The sequence below is a fragment of the Heliangelus exortis genome, chromosome Z, assembly GCF_036169615.1.
Source record: "Heliangelus exortis chromosome Z, bHelExo1.hap1, whole genome shotgun sequence".
NCBI lineage: Eukaryota > Metazoa > Chordata > Aves > Apodiformes > Trochilidae > Heliangelus > Heliangelus exortis.
Window position 1 is genome coordinate 59864550 of NC_092454.1, and position 12410 is coordinate 59876959.

The following is a 12410-nucleotide window of genomic DNA, read 5'->3' on the forward strand; positions in this document are numbered from 1 at the left end:
CCAGTTGGCAGCCGACCACAAGGGGTGTCCCCCAGGGACCAGTGCTGGGGCTGCTCCTGTTTAACATTTTCATTGATGATTTGAATGAGGGGATAGAGTGCACCCTCAGACAGTTTGCAGACAACACTCAGCTGGGTTGAAGTGTCCATCTGCCTGAACGTAGCGAGGCCCTGCAGAGGGATCTGGACAGGCTGGATTGATGGGCCAAGGCCAATTGTATGAGTTTCAAACTGGACAAATGTGTGCCCTGCCCTTCATCCACAACAACCCCCAGCAGCACTACAGGCTTGGAGAGGAGTGGATGGAGAGCTGCCCAGCAGAGAGGGACCTAGGGATGGTGATTGACAGGAAGCCGAACATGAGCCAACAGTGTGCCCAGATGGCCAAGAAGGCAAACGGCATCCTGGCTTATGTCAAGAACAGTGGGACCAGCAGGGCCAGGAAGGTGATCTTACCATTGTACTCGGCCTTGGTGAGGCTGCACCTTGAGTACCATGTGCAGCTTTGGGCAACACAGTATAAGAAGGACATAGAGATGCTGGAGAGGGTGCAGAGGATGGCAACCAGGCTGATTAGGGGTCTGGAGAACAGGTCTCATGAGGAGAGGTTGAAGGACCTGGGGCTGTTCAGCCTGTAGAAGAGGAGTCCGAGGGAAAACCTTGCTGCTCTCTACAACTACCTGAAAGGAGGTTGCAGTGAGGGGATTGTTGGCCTCTTTTCCCTAGTGTCTAGCAACAGGACAAGAAGTCATGGGTTCGAGTGATGCCAGGGGTGGTTCAGATTAGATACTAGGAAAAACTTCCCCACAGAAAGAGGGGTGAAGCATTAGAACCAGTTGCCCAGGGAGGTGGTAGAGCTGCTGTCCCTGGGAATATTCAAAAAATGGGTAGATGTAGTGCTTCAGGAGACGATTTAGTGGTTAAGGTGGTGTAGGAACTGATGGCTGGACTCGATGATTTTGAAGAGCCTTACCAACCATGATGGGTGGATACCAACTCTATGAGTCTATGAAGATTATGGAGAGAGGCCTTACAATTACATCATCCAGCTCCCTTAACACCCTTAAGTGGATGGCATCCAGACCCATCAATTTTATGGGTCAGGCTTCTGTAGTAGTTGGCACACCAGCTCTGCCTTCACTGACAGCAGGTCTGTCTCTGCACCAGTCTGTATCTGCTGGATTTTGGTTCCCATGGCCTGGGACCCAACAGTCCCAATAAAGACAGAGGTGAAGAAGGTGTTGAAAACCTCTGCCCTGTCAGCATTGCTAGTAACTAGTTCACCTCTCCTATTTAACAATAGACCAATATTCTCCTTCTGTTTCTGCATGTTGTTGACCTGAAGAACCCTTTATTCAAGTTTTTGACACTCTGACCAGTATGAGTTCTAGCTGAGCTTTTGCTTTCCTAGCTGCATCTCTGCATGCCCCAGTAATGTCCTTGTAATTTTCAAAAGGTAACGTTTCACCTTTCCATCTCTGGTATGTTTCCCTCTTAATTCTGAGCAGCACCAGAAGTTCACAGTTAAGCTAAGGGGATCTCTTGCTCCACCTACTTCCCTTGCCTTTAGAGGTCATTAGCTGATTTTGTGTATTTAGTAACATTCTTGAAAAACTCCCAGCACACACCAGCTCCTTTATCTTCAGCTTCCTGGAGCTCCACACCAGCTCCCTTTGTCTTGGAACTAACCTTCAGTGTGCTCAGCAGTATCCCAAATTCCACAGTATCGTGATCACTGCAGCCAAGGCTGTCACTAACTGAGGTACTACGAAGCAGGTTTTCTTGGTTGGTGAGCAGCAAATCCAGCACTGTCCCATTCCTGATTGGCAGGAGGAAGGTTGGTTGGCAGAAGAACGTTTGTCTGAGGAAGGAGCCTTCTACACTTTCCAGGAACTTGATGGATTGACAGGTCAACTGCTGTGTTGTTCTTCCAGAAAATGTCTGGGTAGTTAAAGTTTCCCATAAAAACCAGGTTTTGTTGACCTTTTGCTTGCTTAAGTGAGCCAGGCATCCCTTCATTTTTCTTGTCATCTTGGTCTGGGGGCCATTTAAAGATGCCTATTGTAAGGCCTCTGCTGGAGACAACCCCTCTGACTTTGACCCAGTGGCATTTGATAGGGCTTCCACAGTTCCTGTGGTTGGCTTCTACTACATTCAAGGTACTCCTTAATATAGAGTGAGACTCCTCCACTTCTTCTACCTTACCTGTCTTTACAAAACACTCTGTAGCCATCTATCACAGTCCTCCAGTCACGTAAGGTGTCCCATCAGATTTTGGTTATTCTTATGATATTGCAACTTTCTGACTGGGCATGGAGCTCCAGTGCCTTCTGTTTGTTTCCCAGCCCATGTGCATTTGTATACATACAGTTCAAGTAGATGGTCTTTTGATTCTCATTTAGGGAGGCAGCTGAGGCACACTACGAACTACTCTGGCTGGCCTAGTTTATTGCCCAATTGGTTGTAGTGGTGATGATGGCATGAGCATTGTCATTTTGGATCCCTCCTCCCAAGTCCTTCAGTCTAAAGCCCACCTCACCAAGCTGGACACTCTGAAGCCACAGATGCCCTTTTTAGACAGGTGGATTCCATCACTTCCTAGCAGGCTGTAGTCCTTGTAGAAGGTCCCATTGTCACAATAGCTAAAACTCTCACAGCAACACCAGCCATGTAGCCAGAAGTTGATCTGCATTATGTGTCTATTTCTGTCTGCTCCCTATCCTTGAACTGGTAATACGGACGAAAATACAACTTGGGCGACAAAATTCTCCACTTTGTCTCCAGGGAGTTACAGTCTTTTGTCCAAGTCTGGACTTCTGGTGTCATTCATGCCTACATGGAAGAGTAATAGTGGATAGCACTGCATTCTCTTGGCAGTCTGTGGCACCCTCTCAGCATCATGGATCGTCATGGAAGGAGACTTCTACTTCCAAATCAGGTTTCAGGTGTGTTCCCTCATGGAATTGCCCCTGTCTTTGCTCTTGTTCCCACACCCTCACCAGCACCCCCTGGCCTGGGATCACTCATCATGTTGTGAGCCCTTACCACACCTGTGACCACCGCAGTTTGCAGGCTTTCCATTTGGCTGGGTGCCCATGGCAGGGGGCCGAGCACAATTGCATCACATCTGTCTTGCCTCATGTCTGACTGGTGGCCTTATCTGTGGTGTGGCCTTGGTGTCGTCACTGCTCCACCCAGCACCTGCCCTTTTCTTACTGTTATCTGTTGCCTTTCCTGAATTTCAGGGCTGTTCTCCAACTCCTGGCTTACTGCACTTGCACAGATATTTTAACTCCTCTTCTGCTTCTCCTCACAGGGTTTTCCCATACTGGGAAATACCAGGGACCCACAAACAGTGCAGTACTCCAGGAACAGAGCACTGCCTTGTTCATGCAGCTCAAGCCCAGAGCCTGCAGTTTTGCATGAGGGGGCAAGCCAGAGAGGATGGCTAGTATCATACTTATTCTCATATTCATACCCTTAACTCCCTCCTTGCCTCCAGATGTGTTTTAGAGAGATGGTGACACACTCTGCTCACCCTGAGTTTACCACATGAATAGGAGGGAAAAGGACCAATTCATTCTTCTTTGCTAAAAAAAAAAAAAAAAAAAAAGTCCCAGAGATGCAGCTGACCAGAGGTTTTCCTCTAAATAAGCAGGGGAGCCAAACGCTGACATCTGGGGAGGTCTCCCTGCGTAACTGGGTCAGGGATCAGTCATCACCACTTCCTGGCAGTTTCAGCAGACTTTCTGGATCCAGACCACACCCCTGATTCCCTCCTCTTTCCATCACTGTGGGTATATACTCTCACATAGCAGGTGGTGAGTAATGCTCATTATTTTTTTTTAATGATTCAAACATTTCCCCATGACATCTTCAGCTTCATGACAAAACGGGTTGAGTACATGGATGAGTCCTCCTGCCTGTTAACAGTCCCTCTAGCTAGTAGAGAGGAGAGGGCCAAGGTGGCATTCCTGCAAAGCCAGGCTGTGCACTGGACCTTGGAGGTGCAGCAGGGGAGCATCCATTGCTCACCCTTCTCCCCTGCTTCAGCTGCTGTCTGAAGCCACTGTAGCTAGCCAGGAGTTGCTACAGCTCCCCCCACTTCAGGGACACCTACATTTCCTCTCCCTGTTGAGGCTCCTGGATTTCAAGACACACCCTGAGTGCACATGCAGTTCACAGATAACCTGCAGCTCTGTGGCAGGTTAAGGATGGCACTGACCTTCACTTTCCCATGTGCTCCCACATAAGGGACAGGTGTCTACCTCCTTAGCGCAGCAGGTAAAGCAGATAAAGAACATGGACTTACTTTTTTGCCAGGGATAAACGAAGCCACCATGCTGGTGTAAGGCAGGAACAATGCTGTGTGCCCAGTCTAGATGGGCAGAGCTCTGACCTAGCTGGGCTGGGACTGCTGCAAGACTGTCCTACCCTGAGCTGACACAGTTAATCTGTATTCTGGCAGCAGGGACAAGTGTATCAGCTGTCCCAGCCATACTGATGTTCACTCTTCTTTATCTGTGAACTTGGACCCACAGGAATTTATTAAAAAATAAGGTATCAAATACTTTTTCTCCTTGGGGTTTATTTCTGGATGAACAACCCTACCCTGGGCCTCAATCTTTTGTATCTTTTTCTTCCTCAGCATCACTGTTTCCACATGATGTAGGATGGAATGCTGTCATCATCCTGCATTTAGCATCACACTGGAGGAAAACAGGTAGCACAAATGCCAGCCCACACCTTCAAAGTGACAGCTGTTCTTGGCAACTATTTTTGGAGGAGGTCATTTGACTGTTGCAGGAAAGGCCTGGTCTTCCATATCTGCCAGCTGCTAGAGCCCCCAGACCTATCCCAGGATTAATCAATGCAAAGAGGAGTGCAATATAAGAAAATTAAGGAAGTTTTTTGTATCTCCAGGCACAGAGGGGATGCTGTTCAGTGATACTGCATTTGTGTGACTCATTGGCAGTGGGGTCACCCAGTCACGCTTGGACAGCTTTCTACATGGCTGCTGGTAACAGTCACACTTCTCTCTACTTTCCTCTACACTTCTAGGGATGCAGCTTCCAGCTGCAGAACATTCAAAGAATGAAACACTCTCTAGCACACTGTTCATGGAGTCAATGTGCAGCCAACACTTTCTCTTTAGCTCAATTGCCAGAGAAAGAGAATGCAGGTCTTACGCGTAAATACTAAAAAAAGAACTCTGTGTCCTTGTGGTTGCTGGATTCTTCTAACTTCAGAGCCCGCCTTCTGCACGGGTGTAATTTTTTCCAAATGACCTGTTAACTACTTGGGTATGTAAAAATTAACACCAGGCAGGAGCTACAATAAATATCATGGAACAGCAAGGCAACGTCACACCCAGTGAAACACAGCCAATTTCTTCCATCACATTCCAGTAGCTTTTGATTTACATTCCATTTAAAAGCTGTGGAGTGAACCTCGCAGTTTACAGAGCAAAGTTCTCTCTGACCCATCTCATTTGTGTTGAAATAGCAGTATTCTCTGTTAACTCACATCTTTGCTCTTTTTTTCACTCTCATTCAATGGCCACATATTTCTGTTCTGGTGGATCAGAGCAGAACTAAAAGCACTGCAAGCAGCTTACTTTTGAGCAGCCAGGTGTTAATCCAAAGTTTCTCCTTTGTGACTCTGCCAGGTAAAATGAGCTCAGCAGTGTCACCACATCAATTCTTTGTTTGTAAAGTATGTTTCAGCTTCTGCTCTGGAAAATACACAGTTTAAGGGCCTGGCCAGGTCTTGTCACCTCTGGACAGGTGCTGCCCTTGCTGCTGACTGTCCCAGGAGGCAAAACAGTGCATAAATAAGAAATGCACTGCTCATAAGCACAAAGCCTGCACACCCTTGTAATGCATTTATGTTTGAAATGCTCTAACATGTGTTTCAGGCTGCATGTTACAGGAAGTACTAAAGCAGTAGCCATGCAAACCAACAGAAAATGACCCTCACAAGGAACTGAGCAAGTGCAGCAGTGACCCAGCCTGAGCTGGTTTCAAAACCAGATTTTGTCAAGGCCCATTTAGCCTTTTTGGTTAGAGTGGGATGTGTATGGCACCACACCTTGGGCTGAGCATGGTGTTACGGTCCAAGGTAACATTAAAATTTATTTTTGTTTGGATACACGAAACAAAGTCCAACCATAGAAAATGGTCGACTGCAAGCAGATTTTATTTGACAATTGACACAGGCAAAAATGTAGAAAAGAGGTAGAGAGGAAAAGAAGATCTAAGGAAGAGAGAGAAAAGGTGGTAAGAAATGGTAAGAAAGAAAGAGTGAAGAGGAGAAATAAAGGGTAAGAAGGTGGGAAAAATGAGAGAGAAAGAGAGGGAGAGAGAGAGAGTCACCACCAGGGGTCCAGCTGTCCAGCGAGGTTCTTCAGGATGGCGTGCTGATCCTGGACAGGGTCCAGTGCAGGAATGGTGGTGGGTCAAAAGACAACCAGCCACACTTAGGCCCCTCATAAGAGTGAGGGAGCTTAGAAAGCAAGGGGGTTTTGCCTGATCTTCCACAAGCCGTTCACCAGCCTCCAGTTAATGTTCTAGCACAAGGGATAAAACCACTGTGGGTCTGTTTTCCTTGGGGGGTGTGTGTGTGTATGGAGGTGAAGCTTTCCTGAATCTGTCTGGGTGCAGGTAGTCGTAGACGACCGTTTCTGGCAACTGTGCCAGGGTCACCAGATTACCGAAATTGTACCGACAGATTTGTCTGTGCCAGGGTGCTACTGCTCGGCAGACATCTGTGTTAAAAAGTCCGTGCTGGGGGTGAAAACTGTTCTGGCAGACATTTGCGTGTCTTTGTATAAATGGATTCCTTTCCTTCATTGGAGGAGTTCTTAGAAAAATTCAAATCTAATGGCTTAGATCCACCTCAGGGAAAATTATGGGCCAAGGAAAATTGGTCAAACCCCTCTGCGCTGGTAGAACATATTATGTTGTTGCGTATCCAAACAAAAATAAATTTTAATGTTACCTCGGACTGTAACACATGGTGTCTAGCTATTACCCAAAAAAAAAAAAAAAAAGGAAATGGAAAAAATCATTCCAGTTAAAAATACCAAGGACTGTAAACAAGAACTCAAGGACTGTAAATAAGAACTGGTGGAAGTTTCTCCTCATTTAGATGAATGATGTAACTGCAGGTAGATAAGTTCTTGCCTGGTGATGAGTTTCTCTGCAGATGAACTTTTTTTTTTCTCTTTTTTTCTCTTGTATTCCTCAACCCCCCTACCATGAAAGATTTTCAGGCACCTCCCTGCACTCTGACAGGTCTGACTATGTGCCTCTAGCAGAGGATTATCCTCTGCCAAGGTAAGCACACAAAATAGGACCTGAGACATGAGACACAGCCCAGCACCATCACTTAAAATGAGGCGCACATGCATTTTTCACAGGACTGGGTACAACTGAAATGAAAGGGGGAATCAGACCCACAGGGCTGGTAGGGAGACACAATCTCCTGCCTCTTTTCTGTCACAACTATGAAATACCCTCAGTCTGCAGTGGGACCCATTAAAATGGTTCAGGAGGCAAGGAGATGAGCAGGAACTGGCCCATGACAGCACCCACTATTTCAGGGGAACACTTCTAAAATTGCTGCGCCCCTGAAAACTGATTCACTGTTGGCAGTAGAAATTGAACTATGCAAAAAGGCTTAAAGGTTTGTAAGATGATGTTAAATGTGAGTCTCGCACTCTGCCAAGATGGATCAGTTTCAAGCCTTAACTTTAATTCATAAGCATGGCAAAATGTAGACAAAGCTTTTTGTCTGGCCTTTTAGGAGATTTCCCTACACGGAGGCAGTGCTGTCCCTGATTTGGCTCTTCGAGGCTTTCAGCAAAGGGAGGTTATGTATTGCTATTGGATCCCCAGGCCTTCCTCACTCTCTTCACTCGTTCCTCTGCTGTCTGCCCGCCTTGCCAGCTACCTGTCCCTTCAGCTGAAGACAGCTCTTCTCAACCCTCCTCCTAGACCAGTTCTTGGTCAGAAGAGTTCTGCAGCCCACGCAGAGGCAAGCACTGTCCCCGTGGAGCAGGGTCCCGAGGGCAGTGTGACATGCTGGGACGCTCCGCCCCGTGGCTCTGCGGCGGGATGACTGCACACAACACCGAGTCCTGTCCCTGCCGCTGGCCCCTGCCCTGTGGAAATGCGCGGACCCACCCATGCTGGTGCCTCCGTGGTGCTGGAAAATGAGGAATGGTCCTGTCTGGTGTGGATCAGCACACCGGTGATGCCTGGACACCCACACATTCGGGGTGCCCTGAGTGAAGAGCGGAGGAAGGGACAGGGGAAGAGATAGACACTGGGGCTATCCCGGGGATTTCCCGTGCCTTAGAGCGAGCGGGAAGCTCAGAGAGGATCCTGCCATCCCACGCCGCTGGGGAAGAACCATATGTCTGTCCCGCTGGACTCTCTGAAGCAGCATTTCTCTCTGGGGACCTGTGCTAAACCAAACCCCGAGCGTGGCTGCAGAGCAGAATGTGCAGGCTGGAGCCCGGGCGCGGGGTGGGTCAGCAGCACTCGGGTGCAGGGTACCAGCAGAGGGCACCTGTGAAACCGGGGACCCCACGCACTAACACCTGGCAGCGCGGGCGGCACGGCCTGTTTCCACCAGCCCTCTTCATCTGGCCCTTCCCCAAATCCCGGCCTCACCTCCCTCCCGCTCGTCTGGCCTGCTTCTTGCCCGAGCCGTGCTCACCCCATGCCTTGGGGACCGGAGCTGAATTTTTTTTTTTGCTCTTGTGAGTGACCTGGGGCTGCGGGATTCATTCCAGTGAAGTCCAAAGCTGCTCACACGGGGCTTGCTGCTGTCTCCAAAGGTGCTCAGGGCTGCTGTAACCACACTGGAGAGTGAGTCAAGCCCAAATTCCCACTCTGCTTGGAGAAGCTGACAACATGATGCTTCGGGGAAAGCTGAGAGAAGAGCTGCTGTGGGAACCCTGCTTCTCTGTGCTCTCTCTGAGCAGCAGAGGGCAAGTGGGGCTTCACACAGTGATCTTCAGAAGGGCTAGAAGAGCTCCTGCACCTCCATTGTCCCATCCACCTCCAACTCCATAAGGTCATGCACAAAGGTGCATTAAGGTCCCATTTTGCTGTGGAGCAGGGGACAGGAATTCCTATGTGGATACAGCCCTGCACTGCTGGTGGTGACCACACACTGCTCTTCAGGTGAGGGGTGGTTGCCCCATGGGGGCAGCTGGTACCTACCCTCGTAGCTAAACCACTGACCTCAGCATGGGCCTGAAAAACTAGATTGCACTGACACAAATCCTTCCATGAGCTGCAGGATTCATAAACCGTCATTTGGTACATATTCACACCCGTTCCTTGATTCTGCCACACACCTTGAGAACCTTGCTTTTCTTATAACAATATGGCACTTACAACCTCCCTCTTCCCCCTCATACTTTGATGCATAGCTACAAATAATCTCACCACATTCCCGGTGAACTTTCACTCTGTTGCACCCTGATGGCTCATTTCAGCAAGTATTTTGGATGTTTATGATCTCTTCCAACTGCCAGGTTTGATTAGAATCAGACATTAGGCATGGTGGATGGACAGATATATTCATGTGCAGCAAAGCAGTATACTCACAAAACAGGTTTTTGTAGGGAGAAAAATGCTAAAAATTAGCTTCACTAAAAAAGAGCATCAACACCAAAATGAAGCCACAGAGCTAGAAGTTAAATCAGGTATGACTGGTAAAGTGAGATCTTCAAGGTCTCTTTGCAGGTTAGGTTGGGGTGGAGATTGCAATGGTAAAAAGCTGGAGCAGGCTAACATGCAGTGAGCACAGCCAGACCTTGCTTAAGGACATGTATGTTTGCATTTTTGCTTTAAGGCCTGTATTCCTATTTCCTCATTCATGGTTTAAATAAGACAACTTAACTCTCTACAGAAAACAGGTGTGCCATTATGTACTTGGACTTATGTACCTTATCCCTATACACATGGCTGCACTCTTACGTGTGCAATATGTGCGTGATCCCTGTCTGTAACAGAGGCTTCTTTCATCACAAAGCTCCACTCTGCTTCCAGAGCTGTGCTGGGTGCGAGTGGGACAGTGGTCCCAGGGAAAAGTGGCAATATTTTTATATCACTCACACAAGACATAGCAGGCATTCATGGTAAGGTGCTACAATGGACCTGTGGAAAAATGTGTGTAGACATTTCCTAACACTCTGATGTTTATATTGAACTCTATCCTATGGCTTCTTTTGTAATTGCTCACAAAATTTAAGATAGGAAATACATAACAGTGTTAGGAGAAATCAGATTGACTCTACTTCAAGTCTCAACTGCGGTCTGAGTACCAATGCACCACAAGGAACTTTCCCTTTAGGTGCCCAGTTCAAAGCTAAAAGAAAGGAAAGTCAAATTTTAGTAGCAAAAGTCCACATATTTGTTGAAAACCAGCAAAACATGGTAATTGTGGAGTTGCAAGCTCCGAAGAATGGGTTGTCTGCTGAGAATCAGCTGGGTTGCTAACTGATCCATAAAGACATCTGGAGAGCCTGGAGGCTTAGAAAAGATAGGTTTGCTCATGGAAGAAGGAAATTTACTATCTGATTCCTAGGTGAATGTTGAATGAGAATACCAGTAGTGATGGCATTACTGTTGTGGACACCAGTACAGCCATCACAATGCTCACAACTTCAGCAAAGCACAAGATGATTATTGGACTGACGGCAGAAGGTGTCAGGAGGACGGGGGGAAACATAATTGAACAGAAAAGTGTAAGCAGGTATCTCTGATGATGCACCTTGACTGAAGGATAACTCTTTATCCTTGAGCTTCCTCATGATATGAACAACCACCATCTTCCAGGGGACCTTTCAGGTGGTTAGTGAAAGCTACTTGAGAAGGGAAGAGAGACACTGAGACCTGAAGTCAACTCCTTGTCCTGCCAGAAAAAGGGAATTCCTTTGTCATAAAGCAAAGATTTGTCCAGATTCAAGACTGATCCCAGAGATCACTGGCCATTTAAGTTTTTAAAGATGAATGCAGACTCTCTCACTGATGGCAACACACACACTCCTGTTTTTTCTCTTTCTGTTCTCTCATCACAGCATCACAAACTGCAACAATGCCCTACTGGTTTTCACCACAGTCAATAATAAAAAAGTATTTGGACCTGCTTGTGCATAGCACTGAGCATCTCTAGTCCTTGGGATTGAACGACAAAACACTGATCTGGTGATGTCCATCTGGTCCCAGGCTCAACACAAACCAAGAGAAACATCTGCATGCAGTGTCTGATCTCACAGAAGAGTGCCAGACTTAGGACTAAGAAATTGAGTGCTGTCAGAGGTCAAAAGACAGGACACAGTACCCTTCTTTGGAGACCACAGACGAGTAATCTGGAAGAGTGCTTGTGAGCGGTCATTGAATGAACATTGGAGGAGCATCCAAACATGTTGGATGAGAGCCCAGCTCCACTGACCAGCACTTTGGCAGCCCACCAAACAGCACTGGAGGCTGCTGAAATCAGCAGACCATGAGGACTGAGGGAAGTGGGAGTGGTGTGTGCTTGAGTTGGGAAGTATTTTTAACCATTGGGAAGAATGTAGATTCACTTCTCCTTGCAGTGATTTAGCTTTCATGAGACCAAATAAACAGTAACATTAAATAGTAGCATTAAGAACTACTGGCAGGAGTTACTTATTGCACTTGAAAACCACTTGAGTGTCATCCACTGTTCCTGAAGCACCCTGAGGCTCACGGGGCTAACCAGAGACATGCAATTCTGCCAGACCACCAGTGGGATTTTGCCCAGTCACCTGTTAGTCTCACTGTGTGAGTCCCTGATGCACACTGACCCCTCTCCAGCCAGCCAGCCAGCCAGGGGAACAAGGCTAGTACTGGTTTCCTGAAAGTACTTGAACTTACTAAAAGGACAACACTAAACCCTTTTACCATAACCTGAGACAGGGTTACAGAGCAGTTCCAAAGGGGTTTCTTTCCAGGCTTATGGTCTTGCCACTCAGAAGGAAAACATGTAATTTTGAGGGAAGTTGGATGGTGCCCAGACCTGCTTGCCCAGACACTTCTACTGGCTTGATGATCGACACAAGGGAACTCATTCCTCAGGAATGTGTGACAGACAGCTCTGGGACAGAGCACCAGAGAGGTGGAGATACCTTGCTGGGCAGCTCTCAAGACTCAGGGGGACAAAACCACAGCTGACTTCACCTGCTGCTGGCAATAGTCTTGCTCTGAGCAGGCCGTTTGGCTGGAGAGCTCCAAAAAGTCCCTGCCACCGGCGCTGATGGAGCCCCGTGACTTACTCAACAAAAAGGTGGTCCTGTCCTCTTTCTGTTTGCAGAAAACACATTGAAACACTGAGCTGACAGAAAATATATTTTATGGTTAGTGGCGCCAA